Here is a 17,156-nt window from a genome sequence, read left to right as displayed (position 1 = left end):
TTCATACTTAGAGCATAAATTTACATGGCGCTCTGATTTCAGCTGCTACTGTCTTTATCTGACTGAACGATGCAGCAAATTAAATATGCTCAGTCAAAACTCTAATCTCTACTAATAATACTTAGCATAAACCTTGCTCTTGTCATCCGCAAAAAGAATAATGAAGATTTACTGGTTAAGGCCACAGTCCCAGAAGTGTACACATATGTTTAACTTTAGTGCTCAGCATAGCTTCATTGTGCTCCCAGCAATGAAATTAAGTCCATGCATCAGCGTCTGCTGGACTGGGGCCCAAGGTAAGACTAGATGCCTTACTCAACACATCACATAAAAATAAATGTGTTGCCTTGTCAGGGCTTTGTACTTTTGTTTATCCAGCTCTGCTAGGATGAAGTAGCTTGCAGTCCTATTATCCTGCTTGTGTTTCTTGTTAGGATTTTGAGGGGTAAACAAAACAAGGCAAGCAAACAAGGAAAGAAAAGAGTTCCTGTTTGCAAATAATTTCCCATCTGTTTCTCATTCTGTTTGACTCCGGGGAACATTTCCACACTGTATACATCTCATTTTAAAGAACACAAAAGTCTGGATGAACGCTTTGAGCTTCCTACTTCTGAACTGGATTCCTATTTCACTCGGATCTGTGTAAATGGCCCGTGGCCCTGCAGGAATCCTTGGTGTTAGGTTGGGCTAAAAGCAACCCCGGAGTAATCACAGCCCAGCTCCAAGCTGCTGCCTGATAGAGGAGACAGTCCCTGATGCAGGGGCTGGCACTGCACACCGAGTGAAGTACAGACCCGCTCAGAAACGGGAGAGAGTAGGAAACGGAGGTGCGATTGCAGCAGGGCTGAGCGGCCAGAGCAGGAGCCCAGGGCGGGGGAGAGCTCGGAGGCTGCTGAGGAACATGGACCAGAGCCACTGATGGCGGCCGCTCGGGAGTTTTCGGCCCCAGCAAACTCATCAGCTGTCTCCCCTTCATTTCTCTGCCTGGACAGTTGTGCTACTTGAGTGAAAAGGTGGTAATGAAGCATGGGAGGCTTTCGTCTCTGAGAAAGGGTCTTCGGAGAGCTGCTGGATGGAGTTCCTAGAGTACAGCCCCTTGGGTTTTCTGGAGGTGCAAAGGGATCTTGCATTAATTCTTTTTACAACTTAAAAAGAACAACAAAAAAGGTTTTGTTGGACAACGGGGTTTCGAATCATCCTGTAGCATCATTAAGACGGAGAATTGTTGTGGTTGTGTTCAAAGTATGCTCTGAAAGCTCATTGCCTCCATTAAATCTGATAGGATTTCCCCTATCAGCCTCTGAAATACTGAGCACAAAGTCCTAAGTGGCTGGATTCAGAGTCCTGCTCTGGGGTCTAGTAACATTGTTCTTTTAGAGGCATTCTGTCAAAGAGTCGATGATTAAATAGTTGCATTTAGACAAGCAAAAATATGGATAATTAGCAATGTACCTCCAAGAGACTATGCAGCCCAACTGAATTTAACCTTGGCCTTAAATGACGTTTGCTTAAGAAGTTGGAGACTGTGGCTACAACGCAGCTTGCGCTCAGCCTGGGCTTGCAATGTTGCTGACTAAAATGGCCTCCTCGAAACCATGTAAAGTAAATGAGATTCTTCATGGGTCCGGGCGTCAGTACAAGGGGACGGGGGAAAAGGCTCTGCCATGAAACGACCCATCTATTTTGTGCCATTGTGCCCCAGCGTGTGAGCACATTTAAGCCGAGACTGAGAGCCTGTTGCTCTTTGCTGCAACAGGCTGGATTTTGGTGCTGCACTTCCCTCTTGTGTTTGCTGATAATAATGTATTTCCTCTGTGCCTGCAGAGCTGTGCGCTTGCAAGACACTCAAGAGAGTCTCCTCGCACTCCTCCAAGGTGTCCCCCCACATGCTGGTGAATGCAGCTTTTGTTCACCTTGCCTTGATTTTCTTCTTTCCTACGAGTTGCTGGAATAATTTAATAATTCCCGATTCCATATTTGATTTTTTTTTTTTTTTTTTTTTTTTTTCCTGAGGCGGGAGCCCGGGTTTTGTGCGCTGAATATAGCATGAGATAATTCTGGCCAGCTTGTATACCATATGGCTGAGGTCACAAGAAGAGGAGTTGCCCTGGGACAGTGACATTTTGACTTTTTTATGAAAGAAAAGTCCATGTAAGGGAACAGAGATTTCTCCCAAGAGGGCAAGGTCCTAACTGTCCTTTCACACTCCAGTCCATGGAGTTTAAACCAGCCTGTAAACAATGGCAAAATCAGGGTCTGGTCCCAGAGCTATTAAGTCTCAAGTGTGATTGTATACCTTGACCTTTTTTCAGGCAAGAGATGAAGCGATGAGGTTTTCTATCAGCAGTTGTGTTCCAGATAATTTTTCTAATTTTTGCTGTAAAGAAAAATCATGTAGTAGTGAAAAGCCCAGAACTACAGTGACTCCAGTAAATTATTTCTCACTGGGATGAATGAGGAGGTTGGAGCTGCTTAATGAGAGTGTGACAAATAGTGGCTTTTTTCCTGGTTTTGCTGTTCCTAAGTTTTTTGCCAGAGGTTAAAGTCTCAGACCACCGATAGTCCCACAGAGGTATTTCGAAGGGGGGAGCTACCGTGGTGTATGTGGAAGTTCTCCTTTATTTCTGAAAGATTTTACTGCGTTCTGCACAATATTTGGGTATTTTTTTGACAAATCAAAAAAACCCGACAAATCCAAACATACAGTTTTATAGCAGATGGGGCGCACAAGATCAGGCGTCCTTACAGTATATACAGACAGATGCCTGTCTTCCTCCCTCAGCTATAGATTTGACACCATAAGGAAGGCAGACATATGAGTTGGGATCAGCTTCCCTTACTTAACTATGCTGAAAGGGACTTCTAACACCACATATTGTATAGAAATATTTTCCAGTCATGTCTTCAAAAGACCGGGAGTTGCTCTGCTGAAATTTATCTGTCTCTGTGGTGAGATGCAGTTACCTGTTCGACAAAAGTTCCCCTAGGCCATTTAAGTATGGGCTTTCTTTCTAGTCTTCCCATGCAAAGTAGGTTTGCTTGGTGCTATTTAGCATGCATCATGCTGCTCTCAGCTATTGATTTGGAGCAGGGCCGAAGAGGAAGTTTCCAGCAGGTCAGGTAAAGAGAGATGAGAGCATTTAACGCAGGCCTCAAATGACTTATTTCCATTTATCCTCCTCCTTGAAGCCTGGCAATTATTTATTACAAAACAAGGAGGGGAAAAAATGAATCGAGGTACAGTATCTGCAGGCCAAGTGCATGACTGAAGATGAGGTTTTCAGGCATGACGCGAGACCTTTAATGGGACTGCATTAGTATATTTAGCTAGAGTGGGATCATGAGCCACACGCTGCCTCTGAGAGCACTGCAAGGTGCTTTGGTAGGGGTGGAGAAAAGGTTGCGGCTTGTTAGCGATCAATTGCCATCCTTGGAGGTACACAAGAGCTTTCAGCATAGAAATAAGAAACCCAAGCCAGTCTGAGCCACAGGCAAGGCAAACTAAATGAACTGGCTTCGTTCATTCATTCATTCATACGTGCTCTGATTCCCTCTGGGAGTTAGCATTCTGCCTCTTCATTAGTCCCCACTGAGTTGGGACTGAAGATTCCTTATTCCCCGCCTTACACTTACCCCTGTTAGCATACTTCTGACCAGAAGCAGCTGCATTTTGATAGTGAGACGTACAGGATTACAGTGAGCTGACTCCTTTCATTTTGGTGTCAAACCAGGCTTTTCTGTGCGAAGGGGTTGTTTTCAGGAAGTCTGTTGGAAGTCATGAGTCACTGCAGGAGGGGGGCGAAGGCCTGAAGCAAGTTGAAGGATGCAAAAAGTTAACTGTTGTGCCAGGTTTTGCACAGGTGTTTGGTATAACGAGAAATGGGCAATCAGGCATCCAGCAGAGACCGGCTCTGGGCTATAAAAAGAGCTACAGGGACACAGCAACTGTTTTGGTGAATCAGATCTTCTTGGCTTCAGAGAGTGGAAGTTCGCAGTAACTCAAACTGAGGTTTTGTTTTTGTTTGTGGAGCTTTGCCAAGTTTTATTTTGTTTCTTGTAACGTGGTCTCATTAAAGCATAAAGAAGAAAAGAAGCCTTTTGAGGTGGGAAAATTTCGTTAATCACCTGGGAATTCAGGGTGTGGGTTGATGGCCTTTCCATTGGAGAGGAGACTGTGGTGATTAGAAAGCTCATTTGTAGTACGTGGTTATAGCAAATCCTGACATTATTTTGTTATGTACAGCCTGGGGTCTAATGTCCACACCAATTGTTGCAGGAATTGCTAGGAGGAGAGATACGGGATTAGTGTGCCTGTAAAGCCTTGGTTTCTGGGTGCTGAACAAGCTACTGGTCTGGGACAGTGGGGTTTGGAATTACGGTGTAATTGGTGTAATGGGATTTCAGCCTGCAAAACCTACCTGATACCTGAACTTCATCCTCCAAGTGTTTTCAGGGAAAGTTTTGAGAAAGGACCCTCCCAGTGTGTCAGCACCCTTGGGTTTCTTTCTAGATGGCCCGTGGTAGACCAGTGGAAGATTCTTCAGAATTTTTACTCATTTGTAATGGGCTTTGGATCAGGATGCTCTGCGTTCACAGTCTCACCAAGTCGATGCGTCGTTTGCTAACATTGCAGTGTGTAAATTCCTGCGTCCTAGAAGCATAAAAACTGTAGAAGGTTGCTTGCTTTGGCAGCTTGTTAGTGCAGAACTAGTGAACATGCGTAGTTTGTTCCTGTGCTCTACCTGAAATTGCTCTGACTAGAATATCATCCTCATCCTGTGAAAGGCCAATACAGAACATAGTTGTGATGCTGAAGGGTGAGAAATGCAGCTTCCAGAGCAATTGCTTGCGAAGCAGATGTCCTGATCCCCCTTGCAGGGTCATCGGTTTGAAGCGGGTATAGTTCCATGGCGGTGAACAGAGTTACTCCACACGTAGTGCAGCTGAGCGCAGAGCCTAGCCTAAAATACTTCCCAACACCAACACCGTCTAGACAAAAGGCTCTCGTACGACCAAAGCAGCAGGGCCTTAAAATGAAGGCAATGGTCCAAGCTTAGCAAATGGTTTGGTGCAATAAGCTTTGTAAAACCTTTGTGCAGGAGGGAAATTTTTGGCAGGGGAAGAGTTAAGGTCCTTTCATTTCCTCTAGCTACATTCAGCTTCTGTGGAGCTGAGGGTTTGCGTGGGGTTCATGGCACTGACAACACGCTGAGCTGTCAGTCGGGGCAGCTCTGTGTCATGGACACAAACTTCTTCAAAGGATCGTGTCCTTCCCCCCTCTGCAATGTCACGGCGGTGCACGGGAGCCCCTGCACACCAGCCTCATCAGAGGATCCCTTTCCTAAGTGACAGCTTTGACACAGAGTCTAGGGTTTGGCTGGGTTATTTAATTCCTGGCTGTAGTAATTCAGGCCCTGCGGGTCAGTGTGTAACTGGGGAATATGGGAGTGCAGCCAAGGGGCTGGGCTGCTCCAGCCTGGAGCAGTTTTAGAAGTGAAAAAAGCGGTTTAGCACCCAGAGCTCTTTCTGCCCTGGCCTTCTCCCTAGTCGTATGGGCCAGGTGAAACTGTAGTGAAAGGAACACCTGGAAAGCTTTGCTTTTTTTTTTTTTTTTTTTTTTTTTTTTTTTTTTTTTTTTTTAAAAAACCCAGAAAATAGCTCTTTGCCCCATCTAGTGGGTACACCATGTATTGAGCCTGGAGTTTGTCGTATTTTAATTCCAGCATTCAATTTCTCTAATGCAGCTCTGAGTCCTCGATTTTAGTTTTGCCTTCTGGCTGTTTGAGCAATACTTGTACATGTTAGATACACAGAGAGAGTTAGTTCTCACACAGAGAAATAGCTCAAGCACTAGTTATGGAAAGGAAGCGGTGATTGAATAGGGCACATTTTTTTCAGAATGAGGTTACAAAAAGAGCAGCTTGGAAAATGTTGAGATTTTCCAAGTGAAGGTATGGGGTTAAAAGGGTGGTCATTCAGAACTGGAAAAGAACAAAACAAAACTTAGGGAATATAAAACGTGGTCATCTGAAATCCAACACATTGCGGAGGCAGAGTTGTCTCCGGTGGATTTTTTTTTTTAATCAGGAATGTTCAGATGATAAATGCTTGGTGGCTCTGGCTGTAACCTTGCCAGGGTGGTGACACTCTGGTGCATACCACCTTTTTAAGTGTTCTGCTTTTGAAGAAATAAGTGTTTGCTGTGCCTCAGAGCAAAAGGCAAGGCAAGGTGGGGAAAACAGGGACTTACCATAGACATGGAAGGTGTATTAGGGGTCTTTCCCTGCCCTCCTGCTTGCAGGGAAGATGAGAATTGGGACCATAAAGCCAAGACCTGTGTTTTTTGGCCAAGAGCTTGACTGACTGACCGAGCAGGGTGTGTGCGAGCCTTTCCGTGTTGCTGACCTCTGCCCAGCTGCGCCAGAAGTGTGGCTGAGCTTTGATGCTCCCTTGACCTTGGTAGAGGTCACATGTGACGTGACTGTCCTGTTTACTTACTGCGAGCACGTGGCCTGTCGAGGAGGAGATAGTAAGTCCCAGGAGACCCTAGTGAGGGACAGAAAGGGGAGAAGACAAGTTGGTCACGTCGACCAGAGGCAGCTCGGATGGGGTAGCTCTTCATGGGCTGCAGCTTTTGTAGCCTGTTTTTTGTATCAGTGCTGCGTGTTGTTCTCTCTCGTGTGATGGGTTGGAGAGGTCTTTCCCCTTCCTCGTCCCTTTTCTAGAACAGCTCTTTCTCATGTGGAGAAGGTCCCTCCTTTAAAAAGCTAATGCTAAGGTCTTATTCATGTTGCAGTTTTAAATGGTGCAAGGGAACTCTTCAGTGTGCGATGAGGCTATTCTTGGCATTTATGAGAATAAATAAGAATAAAATAATTTTCTTAATTGTTAAGTAAATTCACCGGGAGCCAGGGCAAAGTATTAAAATGCTGGCACAAAATTGTCCTTGCTTTCTTGGGGATGCCATAAGTGTGCGTAATGTCTGAAATACCCTATCTGACCCCAACATTGGTATTTTGCAATACCATTATGGAACTGACATCAAGACCTGAAGGCTCCTCCCCATCTTCCTCTGTGTCACTGACTTCCTCCAAACTTCTCTGTGAAGCTCGTAATGGTCCTGTGCTCCAGAATCCCCCCGGCAGGGCCAGCCTGTAGCGGCGCCAAGATGTGAATTGTATGGCAGCTCTGCCATCTGCCAGGAGGGAGTAATCATCTTCAGACCTCAGCAGAGAGAAGGATATTTCTTGCAAGAAATTTTTTTTTACGTGTTTAGCTCCTGGGCCAAAGAGGTCAGTTTGTACTAAAGGGCCATCTGGCTTGAGGATTGGTAGAGGATTTTAGATGGAAGAAACTGCATAATCAGTGTGGTGCAAGGCTTGAGGGTAGTGACTGTCTTATGGGTGGCTGTGGGTTAGGGAGTATAGCTTCACTTCGAAAAGTGTGTAAAGGACCCCGCTATCACTGGAAAGTAGCATGAACTGCCAAGTCTCGAGACGCTTCTCAAAACAGAACTGAAGCTCCTAGTTCAGTTGCGTGCTTTTCAAAGCTTCTCTGCTCTGCTGATGACTCAGTAACCCTTGCAAATCAGGCCTATTTCCTACCCAGCAGAGCGCGTAGAGGCTGTAGTACTATGTACAGTGGCCGATTCTTTTGTCTCTTGATTCCACCAAGTGGGAATATTTCCTACCTTACAGAGATTGAGTCTTAATTTAATACATGTAAAATATTGTTACAGTTCTTGGATAAAAAGTCAGAGTTGTAAGGGAACAATTATTATTTCATTTACTCTAATATGCTAAACCAGATAGTCTTCTTTCAGGCATACTTTCAATCTGGTTAAGTATTGGACACAATACACCATAAGGGTAATAACAGTGTTTCAAGTAGGAAAGAGCTAGCGGAATGAGGACTTACCATTATCAAGTGCAGTACCTCTGAATTTGTTCTGGTTATGTTAATCTATCCTTGCTGCTTAAGTCACTGCCTCCTCATCTTTAGAAAGCAGTAATTTGATGACAGTGACCTGTGCGAAGGGTAGTATTTTCAATTGTTGCCTACAGGAATAGGGAACCAAAATAACAACGTTAGGTTGTTAGAGGATGAGATGAATTTATACATAGACCCTGGAAATGTCCCGTCTTTCCCTTCTAAGATCCTGTGCTCAATTTTCAGTTGCCCAAAGGCTGATTATTGGGAAGGCACGCTGAACATAGAGCCAGAGTGTCCCCGTTCATTGCAAAAGCGATGTAAAACTTGCACTGCATCCAGCTTTCTAGTCTATAGAGTGGAGAGCAAGGTCAGGTGAGAGATGAGCAGCACAGAGAGAACCGTTGTGTTTTACAAGGACTTGAGGAACACCCTTGCAAAACCCTTCTCATGGATGCTGGAGCTTGGACTGTGCCCTGAGCTGCTCCAGCCTGGCGAGGGGGGGGCATGCACTTCCCATTGTGCTGTTAGCAGGCAGTGGAGTAAAGGGGAGTGGGGCTGTTTCCATTCGACTGGGTATATAGTTTATTGCTTGGTAAGCAGGACTCTGTCGGATCCCTCTATGCTTACTTGTGACTGTGCCATTTGCTTTCTGTGCATCTCCGGGCATGTACAAAGTACTTCGGACTTTGGTTACCTATCTTGCAGGGGTCTGAGAGCAATGATTAATAAGTGATTGCAAAGTGCTTTGAGATCTCTGGGTGGAAGGAGCTGTAGAAATGCAAACTATTATTATTTTCTAGGTCAGGGGAAGAAAGCAATTACTTGTAGACCACTAATTTTCTTTTTCTATTTTATCCTTGCAAATGAATGTGAATAGAGGACAGCAGCAATTACACTGATGGGATGGAAAAAGGCTTTCCAACTTCTCTTGGACTATCTGTTATTTTTATTTTAAATTCACTTCGAATTTCCTTTGAGGTGGCAAGTTTAGTTTTAACCTGGTGTAACCTCTGTCTGAGAAAACTTCTGAAGTGCCTGCATTCAAGGCTGGCAACACAAAGCGTGGAAGGATCTCTCTGTGTATATCCTGTTCCTATATTCTTCCCTAGCACCATTGTCACCCAGGATACTTGGACTAGATGGGCTATTGATCTTATGTGCATTGTCTCCCCTCCATCTACACGCCAGCACACACACGCTTGGCCGCATTGTGTCTCTTGGGAGAACCAGATGCAGCATCTGATCTGGGCTGCCTTCAGATGAAACAACCATAACTCTTTGGGGGGATATCTTCCATGCAAGCCTAACTGTTTTCCTGTACTGGAAGTTTGAGGAGGGGCAGAAAATTTTGTCCTGTCTTAAGACTGTTTAGCGGTAGCTGCTGGTCTCTGTGTGTTAGGATGTGTTAATAAACTGTTCACATGTGGGTGGAATTGTATCTGTTGGAAAAGGTGATAAACATCTATGGTTAGCTGGAATTCAAGAAGGGCAGGTTACTTAAAAAAGCCTGAAGTTTTATCACTTTCTTCTGCCTAGATGTGAGGCTAAACCATGATTTTTAGAAAACTTTCATAGGGAAATGAGACTTCTTGAGCAGAGCAGCTGCTGGCCCAGTGAGCCAAGTTCTCACCTGGGATGTGAGAGGCTCCAGTCCAAGTCTGGGTCAGAAAACAGATCCAAACCTAAGCATGGCATTTTCCAAATAACAGACTGAATCACAAGGGTATTTGGCTGGATAGAGGTCAGTGTCTCTCTGAGACTGTGAGCCATCCTGTGGTTTGGTCCCGACAGAGGTTAGCTGACCCAACATCCTTCACAACTTTTTTTTTTTTTTTTTATTCTGACAACTAGTATTTCTCAATGAAAGTTGTCATAAAAAATTCAGACCAGCTGCAATAGCTACTGCCAACCACAAATTGCCTTGCTAGTTTGATGATAGGGACACAGCTGCTAACAGAAAAAAAATAATCCACAAGGGAAGAGATGTTGACTGTTGATTTGCATTTAGCTGGAGTCTGGAGCAGTCATTCTGGATTTGGACCAGTTCTCACATGTTGGTGGACAATGGTCACTAGAGAGATCTGTTGGGATTTACCAAGTATTTGGTGTATCTTTTTTGCCCTTAGACATCCTTGTGAATCTGGGCCACTGCTTCCAGCAGTTGCAGGGGGCATGCAACCAGAGAGTAAAGAAGGTTACAATAATAAAAACAATAAGCCCCTCTCCATTTCATGGTCTGATAAAACATACAAGACTCAAGGGACCTCCTTGGTCAAAGTTCAGTTCCTCACACTTACAGTGAGCTCTAGAACAAAGGTGTAGTTTGGAGGGCTGCACAGAATATCTCGTTCATTCCTCATCAGTCACAAAATACCCAGTAACAAACTGAAGACCTCCGGTAAGGACGTGAAAAGTCACAATTATAAAGCACTGCACAAAAAAAAAAGGGGGGGGGGGGGATCAATGCTATTGCCAGTGTCCTAAGGTCTTACCATTGATGGTATATGCATTAAATAAATTTCCCAGATTATCCAAGAACTGGAGCATGGTCTGAGATGAAAGGATGTCATTAAAACATTAACATAGTACTGGAGTAGTATACCTCTTGTCTGTACAGGCAGCTATATCGAAAGCCCGCAAACTTGAAGAAAACAACAGAATCAGTGGAAAAGAAATTAATTCTCTGCCTCAGAGCACAACAGATGGGTCACCTCGGTTGTAGGTGATTTCTTGTATTTGTGGCCCGCATGAAGCAGACTTAGAAATGTCAGTGTGAGGTAACTGTAAAACTGTTGCATGCAACCACAAATTCTTTTGTCACAGATGTTACAGGTTTTCATTCTGTCCGTCATCTGAGATTGGAGATCCATTGTAACAGGTTTTCTTGCAGTGTATAACAAGAGATACTGTCTGTTCTTAGGAAGTTGAATATAAATAGCTCAGAGAGTGGTAGGCACAGCAGAAGCAATAGCCTTCAGTTACTGGTGGACAGATGAGGAACATAGAGGTGGCTAAGGGTTGCCACTTGAAAGATATAACCGTAGATACCTTTAAAGCATGGTCTTCTCGGATTTATTCAAGGTCATGCAAGGAGTTTGTAGCAGAGCCAGGGTCTGCATCCAGATCTGCTGACTCTCAGTGTGATGCCTTAAGAATAAAGGCTATCTTTCATCTAAATTAAACCCCCACAATTTTATAGAAGCTTCAGGGCCTCTGTCTAATCTATTTACAAAGCATTCATCACCATGGCATCTAGGTGCCACTCTCCTCATCTCTTAACCTTGCCAGAGTCTATCATGAATATTCTGAGCATCTATATGGGTTTCCAAATGAGATGAACATGCTCTTCCACTCTCCTCCTTGACTTTCACTTTACACAGCCAGGCTGTATGTCTGATAAACAACCCCATCCGTTATAGCCTCAAAAAAAAAAAAAACCCCAAAAAACCAAAACACCAAGAGGATGTCCAATTAGCAAATATCGCACTTAGCCATATTTTGGAGTGTCTCTTCTCCCTTCCCTGTTAGAACTTATGCACTATAACAACACAGCCTGTCACCACACAGCCCGCCAGCTGCATAAAATCAAGGCATCAGGCTTTTTTAATTGAATGCATAATGAGCTGACTGGCAGGTTTAATTAACAAAACTCATCCTGTGTATGCACCTGGAGGTGAAAATAAGTTTAATCAAGAGGAGTTGGCAAGTGCCAACAGCTCTGTCATGGTTCCTCCCCCCCCCCCCATTTTGGTTTGTTTCAACGAGGCTTTGTATTTGCGAAAATGGCTCTGGGTGCTGATTAATTATCTTTTGCCCAAGATTGATAAGTTGTTGCAGCCTGTATTGTAATGAGAACTACTGCTCCTGGAAAAGCTGCACTGAAAGCTTTAATAATCAGTCTGCCTTAGATAAACTACTTATGGCAAACATTCAGGGTGCCTGAACGTGGCCCTATCGCGGAGGACCTCATCCACGTGAGGAAAATGTTTTCTTAAAATGTGTTGGCTGACATACCGCCAGTGGTGTGGAGCTTTCTCAGAAGCTACAAGATTGAGGCAGAAACCGTAAGAAATCTAATTACTTCTGTTTTGAAATGGCAACTATAGCATCTTTGGTGGGACCTCTGTGTTGGTTAACAGTCATAGCTAGAAGGTGAAAAATGCCTTCCCTCCTCCTGAAGACAAGGCTAGAGGATATATTCTCATGTGTAAGGTCTGTGCTATCGTTCCCTGTCTACAAGATAGGACACTCAGGCTATTTCAGACATCCGCTTTGGCCCTTCTGAATCCAAGCTAAAAGTGCAAAGCTGGGAGGGTGGAGGTGGAGAGATGGATCCCAGAGGTGACTATGGATGGGTGCATCTCCCCTACCTACCGAAATGGGCCCCTGGACAGCTGAGGCCTCTGGGTGTGCCTGCGATAGAGCTGCTGGGGTCCCTCGCTCCTCACCCAGCATGTGGAAGGTATCTACCAAGCCAAGTTCTAGCAAAGGTTGTGGGCGTTCTGCGGGGAGGTTAATGCATTCAAGCTGTCAAAATATTCTTCCTGCTATTCACCCAGTTAACATGCCCTCTCTTTCTTTTGCCTGAAAAGGCATTTGCTATGGTATTCTAATACATGGTCTGTGTTCAAGATGTTAGTGACAGCTGTTGTATGACTACAGGAAGGAAATTATGACTCCCTAATGATAACATGTCACGGCATGTCTCTCTGCTTTTCTTTTCCTTTAGACGTACATTTCTTCTGCCAATGTCTCCGTCATTGCACACATGCAGTTAATTGTGTATCAATGAATGACATGTATACCATGTGTTGAGAACAGGACTTTAAAAATGAATCTTCTGAAAGCTTCCACCTTGTCTTTAAATAATGTGGAGGTGGCAGAGAAGATGCCCCATGTGGTAGCCTGATCTTTTGTACTTTGGGATGCTTCATATCCAAACATCGGTATTGCCGTCTGGCTTTCCTTAGGGGTGATAAAACTACAAGATTCTCAGTTAAGGATCAAGCATTCAGGGTAATGAATGCATGCACTCAGGTATACTGTCAGTCTCATCTTTTACGTGACTTTTCTGTCTTTACCCTGATAAATTCTGGAAGGGCTGATAGCTGTTGGAGAACAAGGGTGTTAAACACATGGAGGTGGCTGTCTGGGTGGGCCACCGCAAACCCCTCTCTGCTGCGTTTCAGCTGTGATCTAACACCTCCAGCCTTTGCAGGGAATCTTGTCACAAAATTCTAATGGGAAGTGACCAAAAAAAGTCTTTTGCATCTGCTTTAAGGAACTTACTGGAGTGACAAGTATGTTTAACCTAGTTTTTAATTCCCTCGATATGGGAAAGTTTCTGTGCCCAGGCAGAAGGCCCAGAAGGGTTATGCATCATTTACAACCCAGTGTTCAAAATGAGGGGCAGGCTGGGGGCAGGTGGGAATGAAAACGTAGGTTTATAATTCTCAGCTCAGCAGGAGCCACTGCTCTGCGTGGGGCAAAACCCAACTGATTAACAGCTTCTGGCAAGGGCAGCGGTTCTTGGTTCCCTCTCTCTTCCTGCTGGCATGGCAGAGAAAGCGTCCTTTCGCTATAGCAAGTTACCGCTATCAGCTGAGCGTACCATTTGTACAGCTTCCAAGCCATATCTGGAGGACCTTGTCACGCTTCGGGGTCCCCCAGAGCAACCCAACAGGCACAATTTTGCTCTGTGGGACACAGTGATTCCTGCTGATTTCCCGTTGCATCTAGGAGGTAGCTGTTTGTCTTCGAGTGGTGTGTTGCCGCTGTTCGGTATAAAAGACTTCTAATGCTAGGCTGTTTTAAAAAGGATCCTAAAATATTTGAAACAAGGCAGGTGCAGCAACAACAAAAGGCGTCTGCTGATACCTGGAGATAGCACGCTCTGGAGATAGTCAAACTGTGGTTCCTGGGAGCATGCGTGTGGCTCTGTGAGCGTGGGAGTCGGGCAGTAGTACAGGGCTGGGTGCTGCTGAACATCCCAGAGGGTCTCCAAGAGTGTGGCTGAGACGAGCCTTGCCTGCTTGTGCATGGCTCAGTTGTGTAGCCAGGCATACCATAGCCCTGAATGGAGAAATTCCCTGGGGGATTTGCTATCATCTTCCTCCTGCAAGGTGATCCCAGAGCCCTTTTCATCTTGGGCTCTCGGAGAGTTGAGGCATACGTCTTGGGACTGTCGTATGAGGATATGAGTCCGCTGCTGAGAGGCTCTCCCTGCTCCCAACATGCTCCGTGGTGGTGCCAGCCAGCCAGAAAAGAGAGCTCTTCAGGAGAAAGCTTGCCTGCAAAACTAAGGCAGGTAATGCTGTGAATGTAGGCCAGACATGTTTTGAGTAGGACTTTGATTTTGGAAGTCTTTACCATGTTGACCTTTAAAAAGCACTTGAATTTGCTGTGGGATTCCTTGCTTCTGTGAGCTCTGAGCTGTATAGCGGGTCAGCATGATTTCCGAGGTGGAAACTCGTGGACCGTCTGCGTTTGTGTCCCAGAAGGGGTTTTAATATTGCCTGTGGTAGAAGAGCATAAGCTTGCAGGAAGAGAAAACACACTAGAGAAGTTTTTTCAACACCTGGTAGCTGTGACAACCATAAAAACCTGAACAAGCTGCCTTCCCACTCTATTGCTCAGAACAGCGGTATCTGTGGGAATGACTGTACATCCTGGCTTCCCCGAGACCCCCTTCTGACACAGGCAAGATGCCATTTCTGTTTCAATTTAGGCAGCGATGAGAAAAACCAGAAATCACTTCAACGTTGCCACTGGACTATGGGTGGAATTCATCTGTTTGTAGATGACTTCACAAGGGCCCTGCACAGCGCAAGCCGGATTTTGTAGGGAATGCGGGTCTCTGTCCCGCTGCCAGGGACTAGTTTTATCTCCTAAAGGTAGGTTTTCTTTTGGGGCTGATGCCAGGAGTTGAGTAAAGGCAAGCTTCCCTTCGTCCTCTCTGTGGTGATAGACACACGGAAGACAACGCAAGTAGAGGGATGTGCACGGAGGGAATTTTTTCAGCCCCTTTTGCCCAGGTGGTCTAAATCAGCTGGTCAGGGGAGAAGGGAAGAGCCTGCTGTTTGCTGCTCCGGGTCGTGGCTGAGGAGCAGCAGCCACAGGAGGTCAGTGTTGCACTGTGGATCTGGCTGCAAAAAGGCAGCATGGCCTTGGAGGAAAACTTGACCCAGAAGGGAGGGTTAATTCGACTCGGGCACTTCTGGGTAGTTTGCCACCCTGGTTGACTTCTGCCTTGAGCAAAACCCGGCGCTAGTGAGGAGCACGTTGCTGGAAGAAGGGGGGGTTTGCCACAAGTGCGAAAGGAAAACTGCCAAAGGAGCGCGGTCCGGCTTTCACGCCTTTGCGGAGGCAGGGGCCTGGGACCGGACACTAGATGGCTGGGGTCTGAATTGGTCCAGGGAGCTGCAGGCTTTCACCTCCACATCGTTGCCTCGTTTTTGGCCCAAGCACCTCCTCGCAGCCGCAGACAGCTGTTTGGTGGAGGTGAAGCGGTTTGGCCGACGCGGGCCAGCTGGAGCGGAGGGTGTCCGACGTCCCAGCGTCCGCGGCTGTTGCGCAGGTGGCCTGCTCGTTGGCAGCTTCGCTCCAGTTATCAAGGCTGACGAGCCCTCTGTGCCTGATCTCAATTCCTCCGCCTGCAGTTTATCCTTCCAGGGTGGTCCGGGGGCAGGTTGGTGCAGGAGGCGCGAGGGATGCTTGCACAGCTACTGTCAGGGTCGCGTCTGGTTGCTGAAAGAAGATTTGCATTCCAGGAGCGTCCAGCCACTGCCTTCCCCCAGGGCTCGGTGCTCTGAAACATGTTTTTAAGACCCATTCCTAGGGAGCTCTGGCAGCTATTTGATGTGGTCACAGCGCTTTTAGAGAATGGCTGGGACAATGGCAGAAGTGAAACTCAAATGTTCTCTAGTAGGCTCTGTGGTTCCTTCATTAAAAACAGACAGATAAACAAACAAATTACAGCCCATTATAAGCATGTCCTTCAGTTCCTCTTCAAACAGCTTTTTGCTGTTTTAAAAAGCCTTAAATAAGGACACAGCCTCCTGAGTCTTGGCCATAAACTGTTGAATTTAAGCTTTCCTTGTGCCTCTAGGTCTGTTGCCTTTGCTGTCTTCTAACTGTCTGATGTGAGCTTTTCATTCGTTTGGCTTTTCCTGGTGAGAGGCTTCAGAACAAGATTCCTTGTGTGCAGTCTTTGATGTTACACCACAAAGAATCTCCCCTTTTTCCTAATGCTCTGCTGAACCCCCATTAAAAAAAAAAAAAAAAAAAGTTTTATGTAACTAGGTTGAGAGGAAGTGGGGTGACCCATGCAAATAGTTTTTGTGTCACTTACAAAGGCTCAGATGCTATGGTGATGGGTTCAGCGAAAAGATCTGAACTCATTTAGACAGGGCTGAGCTGAGATGTCTTTGCATTGCACTGGCTGAAAGGCAGAGGAGACATAGCTAGGGATATAAAGGCATCCCTGCCAAGCTAGGCTAATACAGTCCATCCTTTCAAGAACAGTGCGCAGACCTGACCAGTTTGCTGTCTCTTCTCTGTGTAGTCATGGGTATGCTCTGGTAACACTGATTTTAAGAATGCAAAGAACCTGCAGTCCCCAGTCTTGAAAACATGAGGTGAAATACACTGTGGAGATTCAGTCAGAATTTTTCTTCCTTCACAAGCTGATGAATAGCTGTTTTGCTTCATTTGACACTTGGTGGCTTCTGCTTTATTGCTTTGTTGGCACCGGTCTCCTGATACGGGGACTCTGTCCTTGTTCTCCATGTCTTATGTCTTCTAAAGCCTTTGCATTTGGGCATCTCCGATTCTTCCCATGCACAGCATTCTTAAAGCTGAGGGAGAGAGAAAACAATTGTCTTCATCACAGATTAAAATAAAGCTCTTGATTTTTATAGTCAGTGTCTTTCCCTTTGCAATTTGGATTGCTGGCTGGAGGCATGGTGCTTTGGAAGTGTTTTGTTTGGGCCCCTGCTTGTAGTCTAAAACCAAAACAGGTGCCATCGGTGTAGCATGTGCATCTTCAGCTTTAGGAAAAGGCTTTGTTATAAGTGTGCTTTTGGAGAGGAGAAACCTATGCACTGACCCTTTTCAGTATCATCTGATGCATTCAGCATGATTAGAAAGAGTAGGGGAAGTTAAAAATAACCTGTGGAAGAGGCATTCTAATGAGCAATTATCATTCCTTTCCATTGACTTTTGCA

Source organism: Accipiter gentilis, chromosome 5, assembly GCF_929443795.1.
Source record: "Accipiter gentilis chromosome 5, bAccGen1.1, whole genome shotgun sequence".
Lineage (NCBI taxonomy): Eukaryota > Metazoa > Chordata > Aves > Accipitriformes > Accipitridae > Astur > Astur gentilis.
The sequence above is the reverse complement of the archived record's forward strand: the minus strand, read 5'-3'. Positions refer to the sequence as shown.